This window comes from Jaculus jaculus, chromosome 14 (assembly GCF_020740685.1).
Source record: "Jaculus jaculus isolate mJacJac1 chromosome 14, mJacJac1.mat.Y.cur, whole genome shotgun sequence".
NCBI lineage: Eukaryota > Metazoa > Chordata > Mammalia > Rodentia > Dipodidae > Jaculus > Jaculus jaculus.
Genome location: NC_059115.1, coordinates 41,062,949 through 41,079,144, shown reverse-complemented (window position 1 = coordinate 41,079,144; position 16,196 = coordinate 41,062,949). Strand labels below are relative to the sequence as shown.

Below are 16,196 nucleotides of genomic sequence, written 5' to 3'. Positions count from 1 at the left end.
GTAGTTTCTGATCTAGATGATGGTATGTCTCTCTATCTCCAGGTCTTAAACTTGTTTCTGCATTTTATATTTGTAGAATACTTTCAAATTCAACATTCTTTCCAACTTTCCCAGTAATGGAGGAGGAGGGATTTTATCTTGCATTTTCTTGATTACAAAAGCAAAACACAAGAAGAAAAACTCATATGACTCAAGTTTCTGTATTAGGAAGATCAGAAAATACTGCTATTCCAAGTAGTTTTAGGTACAAAACGGATTAACACACGCAAGGAACGCTCTCATCTTGTATGTAAGGTATTTTCCTTGGAATGTTCCTGGTCTTTGAATACTAATCCATAGTCCATAGTTTTGTGTATAAAAGCTGTTTCTTCCCTGGGACCTCATGTACACTGTAGCATCTGTCCCTCTCCTTCGGATGAGCTGCCCCAATTATGTTACATCAGGACAATGCGAGCAGCTCAGAATCTCAAGTGCTGGTCAGCACAGGCCATCCCTATTGCTCCTGTCAGTCCCCTCCTGTGTCAAGGACATCTGTGGGTAGATCTCCAGACTCTTCAGCATGATCCAACCCTGTTTGTTTCATAGTCAAGATCCCTGAAATTAGTCTTCTATGTGATGGACCTGAGAAGTCTTCCTAGTAAACGTCATGCACTGTGTAATAGTTACTTCAAGAGGAGCCACTGGTCATTAGTTTAAATTGTCAGCTTTATGGTTCAGCAAAATAAATACACATTTTCCCTACGGTAATGAGTTTTTCGCACTTTGTGAGACTGCAGGGCCTCTTGTTACTGAGATATAATCACATTCTAACAGTGCCACTTACAGTGCCTGTGTGATTATCTCTTAATAATCGGAAAGCTGGTTATGCATCATAGTATATCATTGTTTATTTTGTGTGCATGGGGGAGCCCAATGGTGATCTCTGTGGTTGATATTACTCGTTGTGATAATGATTAAGGAATCAAATGGCCTTTTATTTGCATGTAGCTAGACATGATTAGAAATGCATTCCACTTCCCATTGAAAAAAAATGCATTGAGATGTTTTCTCTCACTTAGTTTAATAACCCTGATGTTAATACTAAATTATGTCAAGCAAAGCTAATGGAAATTCCAGAAATGAACATGGATAATTTAATGTCTGCATGACCTTTACCTCCCACTGAGAATTCAGGTTGGGTTTTAACTACCTGAGAAGGAAGTAAATACCCATGTGAAATGCCTGCTAATACTGCAATAGGAAATACCATCAATAACTTAAGCAAAGTGGGCTCAATATAAGGAAAAGACCTTTAAATTCAATGCCCTTTTACAACAGGGATGTTGGTTGAATGGCCACCCTTTCCTGTCATTGCACACTACTCATCCATGCCTTGCTTATGTGGATAATAACAATGTAATCCCTGAAGTGCCCACTATAGGCCAAATTGTTTTCATACATAACACTATAACATTTTTCTTTATAAGAAGCTTTCAAAGTAGTTAACCTTTTCATAATTTTTATTATTTCTCTCTCTCTCTCTCTCTCTCTCTCTCTCTGTGTGTGTGTGTGTGTGTGTGTGTGTGTGTGTGTGTGTGTGTGTGTGTGTGTGTGTATTTAGGCTACAGTGCACCTGTGGAAGTCAGAGGACAACTTCAGGTGTCAGAAGTCCATCCTTACCTTCCAAACTTTCACTTTAGGGGTGGCTCTTTGTTTGCTTACTGCTTTGTATGCCAATCTAGCTGACCCATGAGCTTTGGAGATTCTTGCCACTTCCTTGTAGGAGAGCAGGAATTGCATGTATTAGCCACTGAATCAAGCATTACATGGGTTTGGGGGATTTAAATTTTTGTCACAATTGCTCAGCAAGCACTTTTACTCATTGAGCTATTCCCAAAGCTCTCAAGATAGTAATCTGTGTCCACTTGTGAAGAGGAGAACACCAAAGCTATAAGGGAACATAAATCTGTGTTGAGTTAATACAACTATTCACCACTGATACTTAGATTCAAATGTGACTCCACAGTCTGTCTTTTTTTTTTTTTTTGGTTATTTTTATTTATTTATTTGAGAGCAACAGACAGAGAAAGAGGCCGAGAGAGAGAGAGAGAGAGAGAGAGAGAGAGAGAGAGAGAGAGAGAGAGAGAGAGAGGGAGGGAGGGAGGGAGAGAATGGATGCGCCAGGGCTTCCAGCCACTGCAGATGAATTCCAGATGTGTGCACCCCCTTGTACATCTGGCTAACATGGGTCCTGGGGAACCGAGCCTCGAACCGGAATTCTTGGGCGTCCCAGGCAAGCGCTTAACCGCTAAGCCATCTCTCCAGCCCCACAGTCTGTTTTATTTACTATTAAAATCCATACACTATATTGTGGTTAAGTAAAATGATGAATATTTGCATGTGGTGGTGATTTTGCTTTCTCACCTTTTTATTTCAGATATGCCTGACTCCAGGGGTATAGAGTAAAAGGGAGCAGTCTTTCATGACTCCTGATCTTGCATGCTATGTCTGGGAGGACTGAAGCCACTAGTCATGTGTCATCCGGCTTCTGAATATGTTCCTTAGAATTATCTTCATGTTAATACTTGTCACTTGGAAAGAGTTCTTTTTGTTCTGAATAAAAAAGCAACACTCATTTTACTGTGGACATATTTACATAGGGTCTAGATCAGGGCACTTTACCCCCTAGAGTAAAATTATCCATTGGACCTAGGCCTTTCCAGCTTGGCTGTTTAGCTTGTGTTTCAGTGAGAAGCTGCACTGCTGCTGTTGGTCTTGGGATTCCCTCTGTGTGCAGTACAGTGAGTCCATGTATGCTAACAACAGCTATGTCAAAAATGTCCGGAGACAGCCATTCGGACAAAGATATTCATCCACTTCCACCTGTCTGCCTATTACTAACTTTGTATTTTCATATCTCATTTTTGGAGTTTATAGTAGAAGTTCTAACCAATTCTTAATAGCATAAATGGTTCCTAATGGCAGGTACAGCATATTGAACTAAATATGGAAAACAACTTTCTAATGATCTTGAAAACGAATTATATTAATATTCATATTATGTATGTAATTGTTAGGTTACAAAGCTTCATTGTATAAAAGGACAGATTTCAGTCCTTTGAACACAAAGCTGCACACGCCCTCACGGTCTTCTGACAGTACCAAGGCTGTCAGCCTAAGCTAGTCAGCAGGACCCCATAATCTTGTGATTTATGACCTTGTGACCCAGCCTGGCCCATCTCATAGCCCTTTACCCTAGTAACTGGAGTCATATCCACTCTGTAGCAAAGCAGTATTTGTAGTTAGAGTACCCTCCTCTTCAAATGTTATAAAAGTAAGAAATCCCTTTTATTTTGTTAGCTTCCACTTGTGGCCATCTTGAGATTCTCCCACTGCAAAGTGGCTGGTGTGCCTTTCAGCATCTCTGTCAAACTGGGTCAGAATTTTATCAGTCATAAGCATGATATTGGTCTTGGCATTTTTAATTATATCCTTACAACAGTTTAAAGTGGATATAGAATAATTAGGCACATTATGTAAGGAGAAACCTGAGCTTTAAGAAGGATTAGTGGATTGAGGTCTTATTTTCCACAATTTTGCAGTTGTCCAAACTTACATAACAGATGCAGTTCCTTTCCCTTTGATATTTGGGATATATTAAAGTCCCCAAGGAGAAGTCCTGTGTTTCCTCTCTTCAGATGAACATAAATAAATGAGTCTCTGAATCTTGTGCTGCTTCATCTCTGTTCATATTGGTAATCTGATATGAGAAGTTATAGTTAAGTGAGTGTTTCCTGAAAGACATAAGTTATGTAACATTTTCCAAAGAATCACAAGTAGATTCTTGCTTACAATTCAGACTTTCATATTCCAGCTAATCATTATGAACAATTATGTTCTAAGAGCTGAAGACATGACAATACATTGTAGAAACAAAACTTATATATAAGCCATCTCACCTTGCAAGTTACAGTCATTTCCACAATAAATGTTCAAGAAACAACTGTCTTAGACTAGGTTGGGTTAGATTCCTTCACTTCAAATGTAAGAGTAAGTCTAAACAAACATTTGCCCCTCTATAATAACAGGCAGGAGTAGGGAACAGTGATAGTTTATGATTGTTATCATTGTAGAACATATTCTGACAAATCCAGGTATTTTACGAGTAGAGGGTATATTATGTCCTAAAATGCTATGGTTTAATTTATTATTATTTCAAATTATTATTTATTTTAATATTATTAAAAATGATATTGCATATTCTTTAACCAAATTTTTCATGTGTTCTGTATGTATGACATAGTAATAGTTTCATCTTCAGAGCAAAACCCATGAGTTTGGAGACCTTATTATTTTTTGAGAGACAGAGAAATGGTGCCTCGGGACCTCAGCCACTGAAATTGAACTGCAGATGCTTGTGCCACCTAGTGGGCATGTGTGACCTTGCACTTGCCTGGCCTTTGTGCATCTGGCTAATGGGATCTGGAGTGTTGAACATGGGTCCTTAGGCTTCACAGGCAAGGGCCTTAACCGTTAAGCCATCTCTCTAGCCCTATTCTATTTTTTAAAAAATTCAGTTATTTGAGAGAGAGAGAGAGAGAGGAGAGAGGGAGAGAGGGAGGGAGGGAAGGAGGGAGGGAGAGAGGGAGAGAGGGAGAGAGGGAGAGAGAGAAAGAGGGAGAGAGGGAGAGAGGAAGAGAATGGGTGCATTGGGGCCTCTGGCCACTGTGAACAACCTCCAAATGCATGCAACACCTTGTGCATCTGTCTTTACATGGGTACTAGAGAACCAAACTTGGATCTTTAGGCATTGCTGGCAAATGCCTTACCCATTAAGCCATTTGTCCAGCCCAAACTTTTTATCTTAATGAATATGAATTATATATATATATATATATATATATATATATATATATATATATATATATAATTTTTTTTTGAGATAGGGTTTTACTCTAGCCCAGGCTGATCTTGAATTCACTACTACGTAGGTGGCCTCAAACTCACAACTATCCACCTACCTCTGCCACCTGAGTGCTGGGATTAAAGTCGTGTGCCACCACACCTGGCTTAATGAATATACATATTTTTTAATTAACTGAACGCAATATAAAGGCTACTGGTCTATGAGATTACAGGAATAGTTAACACAAGTCATATTTCTCACCTGGAAAATTTTTATATTAAAATTTTCTTGCAAATATCTAGGCTATTAGCCTGGTAGAATTTTTTTTTTTAAATATTTCCTATCTTCTTAGTCATGTCTCACCTTCTTTACAGCGATGAGACTATGTTATGCACAGGAATCTAACTTTTAGTGAGGTAATTTCTTCTTAACTAGCACCCATTTCCCTGTGGCATAAAAAGCTCCAAAATGTCTCATGAAAGAAAAAGCTGTTGAAACAATACGGCAGGCATAATGTCTCTGAGCTGCAGTTAAATTGAGGTTTTTATTAATTACAGAATTGTTTAATATTATAGGGCTAGCAAATAAACAAACCAACATTCCATTCTAGCAACTAATTCTGGAGTCCAGGCTTATAAATAAAAGAAAAAATTTTTGAAATATTTTATATAATAGAAACATTTGTTTTCAAGTATTCATTTTTTCTAGACAGATGAATAGAATCTCCACTTTCACAAGGAATACACACACATACACACACATACACACACACACACACACGTTTGTATATGCATGCCAAATCTCTGGTACTATGTGAAAGGAAGGCATGTGATGTTGACCAATGTCTGTTATATTATTGTTATTTTAGCTGTTATTGCTGTTTTGTATTGGTAAATCTGTAGCTAGTTACAAACAATACCAAGGCTGTAATGCAGCAGAATGTTAGTGCCACACCAGTGGATGTCTCTAATGAGTGGAAGACAAAAACAAATCTTAAGATACAAACTGAACTTCTCTCTGTATAGTTGGTAATGACTATATTTAACTAAAATAGAAGTCAGAGTACTTTTAATTTAGTAACAGGAACACTGGACTTTTTCCTATTTCATTATTTTTTGTCATAATTATTTGTAGAATACACAAAGTTTGTAGAATATTTTGAGCTATGTAAGAAATGATAGAAACGTTTATACTTCTAAAAATATTTACAATAGCATAAACACTGGAATCATCTTAACTTTTCAATATTCATGCTACTCTCAGGGTAAAAGTACTTGGCCATTCAATATAGAAAAGAATCATAGTTCCAACTTGGAAGTGAATCATAGTTCCAACTTGGAAGTGAAGGCATATACTTAAGAAGTGATGTTGTATTCTCAACTCATCAACCTGGGTCAATTCTATCCCAATCAATTATGTTATACTTAAATATAAATCAGAGTAGATTGGAATTTAATAAAGTTTCATAGGCAGACACAGATTGCAATTGAGGACCTGCACTCAGCACAGTACAACAAATCAATGTAGACTTTCATCTAAGCTCTGCTAGTTGCTTGTGGTAACATAGACAATTAAATAAGCCATAAACTACCTACCTAAACTTTAACTAGTGATAGAATATCTGACAGGTTGTAGGAAGTTGCATTGATTTTTATGCTCTATGAAAGATATCTGGATTCATTGTTAGATTGAGTTCTCTGAAGCTGATCTGTTCAAGGCGCTGCCAGGAGCATGGGCAGGTGGGTTTGTGTTACTCTATATGTTGGTGGTTTGATTTAGGTGTACCCCATAAACTCACATGTTCAGAATGCTAGGTCCCCAGCTAGTGGTAATTTTGGAATTGGAGCCTCCTGGAGGTGATGTCTTCTTGGGGGTATGCTTATGGGTATTATATGTAGCTTCCCCTTTCTAGTGTTTGGGTCATTCTCCTGCTGCTATTGTTCACCTGATGTTGGCCAGGAGGTGATGTCTACCCTCTGTTTATGCCATTGTTTTCCCTTGCAATCACGGAGTTTCCCCTTGAGTCTATATGCCAAAATAAACCCTTCCTTTCACCCCATAAGCTGCTCTTGGTTGGGTGTTTTGGGCAAGCAATGTAAAGCTAACTGCTACACTCTAGCTCTAGTAAGCACAGTGTAGAGAATTCTCCTTGTTACACTTAAATGATATATAAATATATTATACATTATGTATTACATATATCATATATATTGTATAATATATATTACTATATATTATAATATATACTATATATAGTATATTATATAATATATTAACATATAATGTATTATATATATTGTAATTACATATTATGTATTATATAATATATATTATAATATATTATATATATATGCCATTTTAGTTACTAAAACATAATTAAATGAGACAAGATGTTATTTATGCTAGAAATTAGGTTAGAAGAAAGGTGAATGCATTCATGACCATGAAGGAATAAATATATACATATATATTTGTATTCTATGAAACTATGCATATTTTCTTAAATGAACAAAATAAACTTACTTCCTAGAGAAAAATATAATCTGAGATTAAAAATATTTCAAACTTAAAACTTATTTTCATGCTCTTGAGATAAGACATGCTATTATCATATAAAGCATGTACTTTTGTTGTGTTATCTCTACCACTTCATCATATTAAAAACACACACAAGATATCCTTTAGTTCAGTGTTCATGTTTTATTACTTTAAAATTTTTCTAATTTATTTTTTTAGAAAAGTATATATTTTATCAATCTGAATATCACAAAATATGACAAACTTTTACAGCCATTGTGATAACAAAGAAGAAACCAGGGAATTGACTTGTCAAAAGTCACTCAACTAATGAGATGCAGAGCAGAGAATGCAGTCTAGAAATTCATACCAACTCTTACTTAATTTTCATTTCCTCCAAATGTAATTTTTAGAAGGGAATATGAATAGCAACTACATACAAGCATGTCCTGAATAATGCAGAAATTTATGCACTCTCTTTTTGTTTTAGGGATCATTGACACAAGATATCTGCACAGCACGTGGATCCAAGGACCATCCTAAAAGGTGAGCTGCACAGAAAGGAAGCCTTTCCTTGCCTTTTCTCGCATCCATTTTCCCTATGAAAATGTAGAAATCCATGCCTTACCAATTGATATGTGAGACTGTTCTTCATTCACTTATAGTTTTGAATTTAAGGAAGGTAGTGGAATTCTATACATGAATGCCTGAAACAAGGAACCAAAGACTATTCTCATTTCTCTGGAGGAGATACTTAAGGTAGTTTCTGGGAATCAGATAAGTATGGCAATTCAACACTTTAGAATTTGGCATTGTTTAAAGAATATTCTGATTAGAGTAAAAGTTTGTTGCATTTTTGCCAAATGGATTCATAGGAAATGTTTTTCAGCATCAAAATCAGAACACATAATAACTACATTATATAAGTATTTATATCTTAAAGATGAAACATTATGGCTGGGCATGTTGGTGTATTTCTTTAATCCCAGTACTCAGGAGGCAGAGGTAGGAGGATTGCTGTGAATTCAAGGCTACCCTGAGACTCGTTAGTGAATTCCATGTCAGCTTGAGCTAGTGTGAGACCCTACCTTGAAAAACAAAAAACAAAAATAAAAATAAAGAAAAAAAAGAAAGATGAAGCATTATGAGTGATAATACCCAGTATATGCCTATGTTTTCAAGGTAAATGGAATAGCTAAGAAAGCAAAACTTTTCCATGGTCTTCAGGTTATATAACAAGATAACATTTGGTGGCTTTAAACCCTATAATTTATTCCTTCAATGTTTTGTGGATTTAAAACCCCAAATCAGGGCTGGAGAGATGGCCTAGCGGTTAAGCGCTTACCTGTGAAGCCTAAGGACCCCGGTTCGAGGCTCGGTTCCCCAGGTCCCACGTTAGCCAGATGCACAAGGGGGCGCACGCGTCTGGAGTTCGTTTGCAGAGGCTGGAAGCCCTGGCGCGCCCATTCTCTCTCTCTCCCTCTATCTGTCTTTCTCTCTGTGTCTGTCGCTCTCAAATAAATAAATAAATAATTTAAAAAAAAAAAACCCAAATCAATGTGTCAGCCAGACCATGCTGTCCTTTAAAGCACTAAGGGAGGAACCCTTCTCTATTTCTAGTTTCTAGTGGTTGCTCACAATTTTTGTACTTACTGGTTTATGGATATCACTCAAATATCTTCCTCAATTTTTACATGTGAGTCCACGTTCTCCCTTAGAAATACAGCATTTCATTAGGTTAGGCTCTATTCATACCCAGAAGGACCTCGCTTAACCTAATTACATCAGGAAAACTCCTTGTTCCAAAGAAGGACATTTTCAGATTTTAGAAATTACAATTTCAGCATAGCTTTTGGGGGGAGGGATGTAATTTATACATATTAGTATCTATCCTTTAAAAGAGATTTCAGAAACTTTGTAGTTAATTATCATTAACTAGGTGTTTGTGGATGTGAAGAAAACTAACAGCAAGTGAAATGGAGAATGATCATATTTCATTAATAAACACAAACAAAAGGTTGCCTTGTTTTACATATGCAATAATTACCTGTAGGGGACCAACTTTACTCTCAAATATTTTGCAACACTAAATAGTCAGTTATTCAATAGAGACTTATAACATTGGATAAATATTACTGCATGATTCTGACTCTCAAATTTAACAAAAATTATTTTAATGGGAAAACACTCATTTTATTTGATTCTGTTTCTCCATGATAATCCATACCAAGAAATGTAGTAGATAAAACTGTACTCATTGTTTCTCCTAAGACTGTGGAGTCAGCTTTTTGGTTATTTTGATCAGGACCTCCATTTGTATTGACTGTCATGAAATTGGATCTGGGGTCAAGAATTAGGTCAGAACAAGTGTTCCAGTGCTGATGCCTCATCACGACCCAGACTTCTCATGGGGAGCATTAAGTTGTGAAGAGCATTTCTAACTCTTTAGTCTTACTGAATTACAATTCTCCCAACCCAGTAAAGAGTAGTTATCTTCCTAAATCTGGTCAGATTATCACAACCACCAGTGTATCTTTTATTTTCTTTCCTTTGTTCATTGAACTGATTTTTATGCTTATAACATAGCTTTATATAAGAAATCTGACAACACTGCATAAAAATATTGTACGGAATAGTAGAATCCAATACTTACTTGGTATACATGGTTGTTTTAATCTTCCAATCTAGAAATGTAAAATATAAAAATCTGAAAAAGGCAAGGTTTTCACATTCCCTAAAAAGAAATCAGAAAAGCTTTGTGTCCTGGGCCATTCCATTGGGAGAACATGTGATGGAGCTGTTACTGCTGCCTCTGGCTCATCACAGCACATCCTCCCTGAATGTAGATGTACACATTGATGGGGTGCAGATGCTTAATTCAGCTCCTAAGTGTCTCTGGCATAACAAGCATCACAGGATCAGGGGTGGAATGGGTGTTTTAGTTATCCTTATTATTTATCAGCATCATATCCTCATATATTGTCATGTATTATTATATCCCCATCATACATTCATCAACAAAGTACAAATCTTTGTGGTGTACTTGAGTTCCTATTCCAATATTTAAGCAGATAATTTCATCTCTATGACACTTTAATCTTCAACTTAAATACTGAGATGATACTTCCTGAATTTTGTCATGTGAAGTTGCTTCATTATTACTTCAAGATGTATTTTAACTTATACCCAAAGAAAATTGATGCAAAGTGTATGCTTCCTTACCGAACTGTTACAAATAAATTTCATTTTTCATTAGGCTACATCAACAAATAAAATGTATTATGAAATAAAGTGCTGACCCCTACTGTAGTATGATGTAGCTTGAAAATACTACAAATGTGTTCTGGGTAGATGATTGACAGGTTAAGAATGCTTGCTGCACAAACATGAATACCTTCATTTGAATTCCAACACCATGTAAAAAGTCAACCATGGCTGTGCATGTGTATAGCCCAAGCACTGAGTGGCCTGGAGGCTGGAGAATCACTGGGACTCCTATTTCAACCAGTCTAACTCAAAATTAGTGAGTTCTGGGTTGAGGGAGAGACTCTCAGTGAAATAAGGCAAAAGAGTAACAAAGGAGATACCTGATATCTGATATCTTCTTCTAGCCTCCACACATGTATAGATTCATCTGCATACCCAGGTGCATAACACACACACACAGTCACATTCACACACAACACATATTGTACATATGCACCAAAAGAGAAAATAATATAAACATAATATAAACCCTACACAAATGTCAGTTATATGATTTCATGTATAGAACACTAAGTAAGGCTTGGCTATTATTCTCTGTAACAAGATCTCCTTTAGTTCTACTGAAAATATCCTGTGCTTAGACCGTTGTTACGATTGCACAACTTTGTGAGCATACTATAAACAATGAATTATGAATTTTATGGTATATGAATTAGATCTATGAAGCAATAAGGAACTGTATTTTCAGGAAGACAAAAATCTCATCTTCAGCTAAGGTGATATAGGGGTATAATAAAACAAGCAGACTGCTTAATTCAGATCAATGCAGACTGACTTCCTGAGTGCGTTGACCTACCTGTCCTTCAAGGCTAAAGAAAACTCCAGTTGCTGATTCTCGGGATGCATGGTTTCATAGAAAGATAATGAGTGAGGAGGCCATCAAGGTCAAACACATACAGTCTTATTTTATATATTTTACAGCTGCTGCCTCAGTTTCCTGAAACTGTAAAAATATTCTGTTTGTTAGAAAGCATGGATGCCAAATACAGACTATGGCACCAGAATCTCTGTCGTTGCTGCTTTCATAATCAGTAATATTTGCTTGTAAATCTTAAGCTATAACATTAGATTCTTGGCAGCTCAGCTATTCCAGGGTTGGTTTTTTATCTTACTGGCATCTTAGCCATAAAAAAAGGAAAAGAATGGCTAGAGTTTTTGTTAGCTCTTAATGAATTTAATCACCCCCTGAGGGACTTTTGATGTAGCAGTGAAACATTTAACAAGAAAAAGAATTTTTATTCTTTCCATGTTTCTCTGTATATCTGACAGATCATTCCCTACCAGAGGTAACATTACCTGTACTGAGATTAACATACCATGAGTGAGATGTTAGAACTCCCTGTAGCCTTATATTAAAATGTTTTGTACATGCTTCTGAATGAAATTTAAGCTGCTGCCAAAAAAAAAAAAAAAAAACCCTGCTGCCTGCCAATGAATACTTCAGAAGTATATCAGTTTTATTGTGCATAGTTTGTTTTCCCCCTCTGGTATTCAGTATAATTGTAGAGATTTTTTTTCCCAATATTTATTTACCATTTGAGAGATAGAGTCAGACAGAGAATGGGTGTGTCAGGGACTCTAGCCGTTGCAAAGGAACTTCAGATGCATGTACTACCTTGTACATCTGTCTTATGTGGGTCCTGGGAAGTTGAACCTGGGTCCTTTGGCTTTGTAAGCAAGTATCTTAACTGCTAAGCCATCTTTCTAATCTGATTAAAAAAAAATGTCCCTTTTTATTTATTTATTTGAGAGTGACAGAGGCAGAGAGAGAGAGAGAGAGAAAATGGGCACACCAGGGCTTCCAACCAATGCAGATGAACTCCAGACGTGTGTATCCCTTTGTGCATCTGGCTAACGTGGGTCCTGGACAATCAAGCCTCAAACAGGGGTCCTTAGGCTTCACAGGCAAGCGTTTAACTGCTAAGCCATCTCTCCAGCCCCCAATCTGTTTTTCTTAAATAAATTATCTTTAGAATTTGAGACTGAACTCAGTATTGAAACATAAAAGAAAATTTCATTTTTCTGAGAAGTATATTATAAACTATTTACAATATTATTTAATCTTAATTATAAGAAATTTGCATATGGATCATTGCATTTAATTGATACTTTATGCTTTTCCATGGATAATGGGAAAGTTTATGCTATGGTGAATTGTAAGAATTTCAAGTAACTTAGGATCGTTGGTCTCTCAGCAATTATTTTTGCGAAGACAATTTCTGTACCAGAACCTATAGTAGGACTAATTCTACAGAGAAATAAAATATCTGTGTTCCCTGGAATGTTGAGTTTAATGTTTGTTAGAGGTAAGAGATAGTAAATGAGTAAAAGTTTAATAAATTATGACCAGTATTTTAAATGAAAGGAACAGAATGCAAGGATACAGAAGTGATATGATTACGCTTCACTGGTAACTTGTGTGAAGCTGGATTGGCAACTGACTCAGAGCGAGTCTTAGACATTGATTAATGTGGTGAACTGATCCTTTCCTCAACACATGATTTACCTACACTTTCTCAATAATTCTTTCTATCTTAGTACATACAGTGTATTTGATATTATGTTACTGAACTTGCTTTATGTAAGTTAATCTGTACCAGGTCTGACTTTATTGCTTTCAACATTTATGTTTTATCTAGGTGGTCTTCCTTAAGACTAGTATGAAATAGTAGTTTTAGTCTTCTATAGTCATTTAGAGATGAAGTCGCATTTTGTTGTACAAGTTTTAAACCCCTAGATTATTTTAAGTGAAACATTTTTCTCTATATTGCTTTATCTTCTATTTAACTGATTTTTTTCATTCCACTATACCTGTTATGGGGGATTTTGCTATTTCCAGTTTTAGTAGTCTTCCTCAAATTTTCACTTTACTGATTCCATAATTAACAATGTTTCCAATGACAACATAGAATTGTTTAGCTCCTAAAACTATGTTATCTTACTATGTTTTCCAGTAAGCATTCAACTGCATTGGCTAAATTCAGCATGTTTTCAAAACTCCTAACATCAATTTTGTACTAATAAGAAAAGGTTTTCAATTTAGGTTATTTATAGTCTTCTAATTCATCTTTCGTGAAATAATGGAAGGAAAAGCAAGAATAACCATCCTGTCCTTATTTTCTTACCACTTAATGTCAATAAATTGTTTCACATTAGATAAGTTATTGAGCAATGCAGTGCTAGGCTCATGTTGCCCCATCTATAAAATAAGTTGAAACTTGATACCTTAAATAAATACATTCTGTTCTCTAAACCAAGCAAGTTTAGATAGAATAAGGTTTTCAAAAGATCTGATTTCCTCCTCGATACTTTAATATTTAATGTTTTGGTTATTTCCAGCAAAATTCTTTAGTTGACATTATTGTAAGATGCATGGCATCACACCATTTCATATAAATAACAACCACATTTTATTGACCCTAAAATTGAATAAAGTTGGGTTTTCTATTTTAAGGATCTCAAGAGGAAGTATAGGCATTTAAGACATTGCTGATTGCTCTATCAGTTTTTTTTTTTTTAACAGGGGCTGCTAAAATAAACCTGTGTTACTGCTTTCTCACATCAGAACTGAAGATTTGGTATGTGCTCAGCTTGTCACATAAAACTACAATAGGTGGCTGCTCATCACATTTGACCAACAGTCTGTAGAATCTTCAGTCCAGAATTGCTTTTCCAGTTTGTGTGAAATAAAGGAATGTATACTTCATAGATCACAGGTAACTTAATGTCAGTTCTTTCAGGACCACCACCTGAAAAATAGTTGCAAGTGGTGTACTTCAATGGTAATGTGCTTGACCAGCATGTATGAGGTCTTGGGTTTGATCACTAGCAATGCAAAACTACTAAGTTAGTCATAAAATTAATGAAGTTGCTCAATACCACAAACTTTATAATGAATATCATGAGGTTGAACTAATATAGCATAGGAGGACAGTGAGTTGTCAGCTTGTGCAAAATTTAAGGATGAACAGAAAATGTAGGCATGCAAATTTTAAGGATAAACTGAAGATGATGTATATTACTGACCATTGCATGAGAAGTTATTGAAGATGTATGCTGGTGCTGATGGCATCTTGGCAATATTAGCAGCACTCTGATGTTGCTTACACTTGGACTTGGATAATACAACCCAGTGGAGACAAGCAGGGGGAAGTGTAGTAAGATCGCCAACGGAGTGCTAATGATCTGGGAACATTGAGTCGAACAACCCGAAACAAGCTCGAGAAATTGGAGCAACTTAAGCCTGGGTACAGGTGCAGTGAAATGAAAAGAAAACGGCAGCCCACTTCATCTGAAAAGGCTGAAATAACCTAGGCTGGGACAATGTTCACATGTCCCCAGTGAGTCTGTGAGAGGAGGGGGTGTGAGAGAGAACAATTTACCCTTCCCATTACGATCTATTCTGAAGTGAGTTGGGCACTTCTCTCAGAGGTCATGTGTGATAGGTAAGTGGTCCTGGTTATTTTGCCTTTTCATCCCCCTTTGAAGTAAAAAGATAAGCAATAAGATGAAGGCTAAGTAGATTCTTACTAGGAGAATGAAGCTGTGATGACAGCGACATGATAGCTATCTTCAAAGTCTGTGGATGCTGTGCTAAGAGAACTGCAAGATTAACCATGTTTGTAATGATAGATCCTAAGGTGTCCTCAGCTGTGTGCTTAAGAACTTGAAAACCTGGGATTTGAAGAGCAGGTGTCTGGAATCAGCTGCTCAATAATCTCCTTAACCTCATCTGTATTCTGCAAGGAGGAAAATAGTGAGAAAATAAGAACCTCTACAAAGAGCTTAATGGTAAAGAAATTTAACAAAATGTACAAAAAGAGTATCACTGAGTGCACAAAGACAAATTGGTCCTGATGCAAATAATTGAGAACAAAAGAGCCAGGCAGTAGCTGTACAGTGTACAAGTGTAAGATGAAGACATGATAAGGTGTGTAAATTCAGAAGAAAACAGAGTAGGATTCCTGGGATGATTCTTTCCTGAAAGTTCTTGTATAACTATTACTTAATAAGGACCTAAATCTCTCCTAATGTCTATTCCTCAATATTTTGTTCATTAAATATTTAGAAACAAATATACCTCCATCAATATATAATTGATACTTACAAATTGAATTAAATTAGGAACTATCTACATGTCTTATTAACCACTGAAAACTTAAAGCAATGTAACAAAAATGATGGGAGTAAACAGAGAAATAATACCAGGATTTGTGTGAAGGATAACATTTTAATGTTTTAAGCCATTTTATTCCTATTTTATTGTAGGAAAGCACATCCTAAGTAGTGCATTTCCCCCAATATATGGCACAGCCTGAAATGAAAATGTCACAAATTATATGGATAGAGGAGGGAGCTCTCAGTGGCTTTCAAGTTCCAAGTTCATGTACACACTTAGTAAAAATTGAGAAACATATACAGAAAGCATAAATTATTATACATGAATTTTAAGACAGGGTAGAAGAAAGAGAAACATAATCAAGCTCCCAAATGGATGAGCTGTGAAGCATCCTGTACATGTTGCTGC

The 16,196-nt window shown here is 36.1% G+C and overlaps 1 protein-coding gene across 9 annotated transcripts in view; it reads left to right on the top strand.

Moving 5' to 3' along the window:
- The window catches only part of Cntn4 (contactin 4), a 1,052,004-nt gene that overhangs the window by 254,653 nt on the left and 781,155 nt on the right, over positions 1-16,196 (top strand). For 8 of the 9 annotated variants that reach the window (XM_045133612.1, XM_045133613.1, XM_045133605.1 and 5 more), the window contains 2 exons: positions 7,893-7,948; positions 14,193-14,385. The exons of the other annotated variant lie outside the window; for it this stretch is intronic. The gene's annotated coding sequence lies outside the window, so the exon portion shown is untranslated. The remainder of the gene's footprint in view (positions 1-7,892; positions 7,949-14,192; positions 14,386-16,196) is intronic. 9 annotated transcript variants of the gene reach the window in all.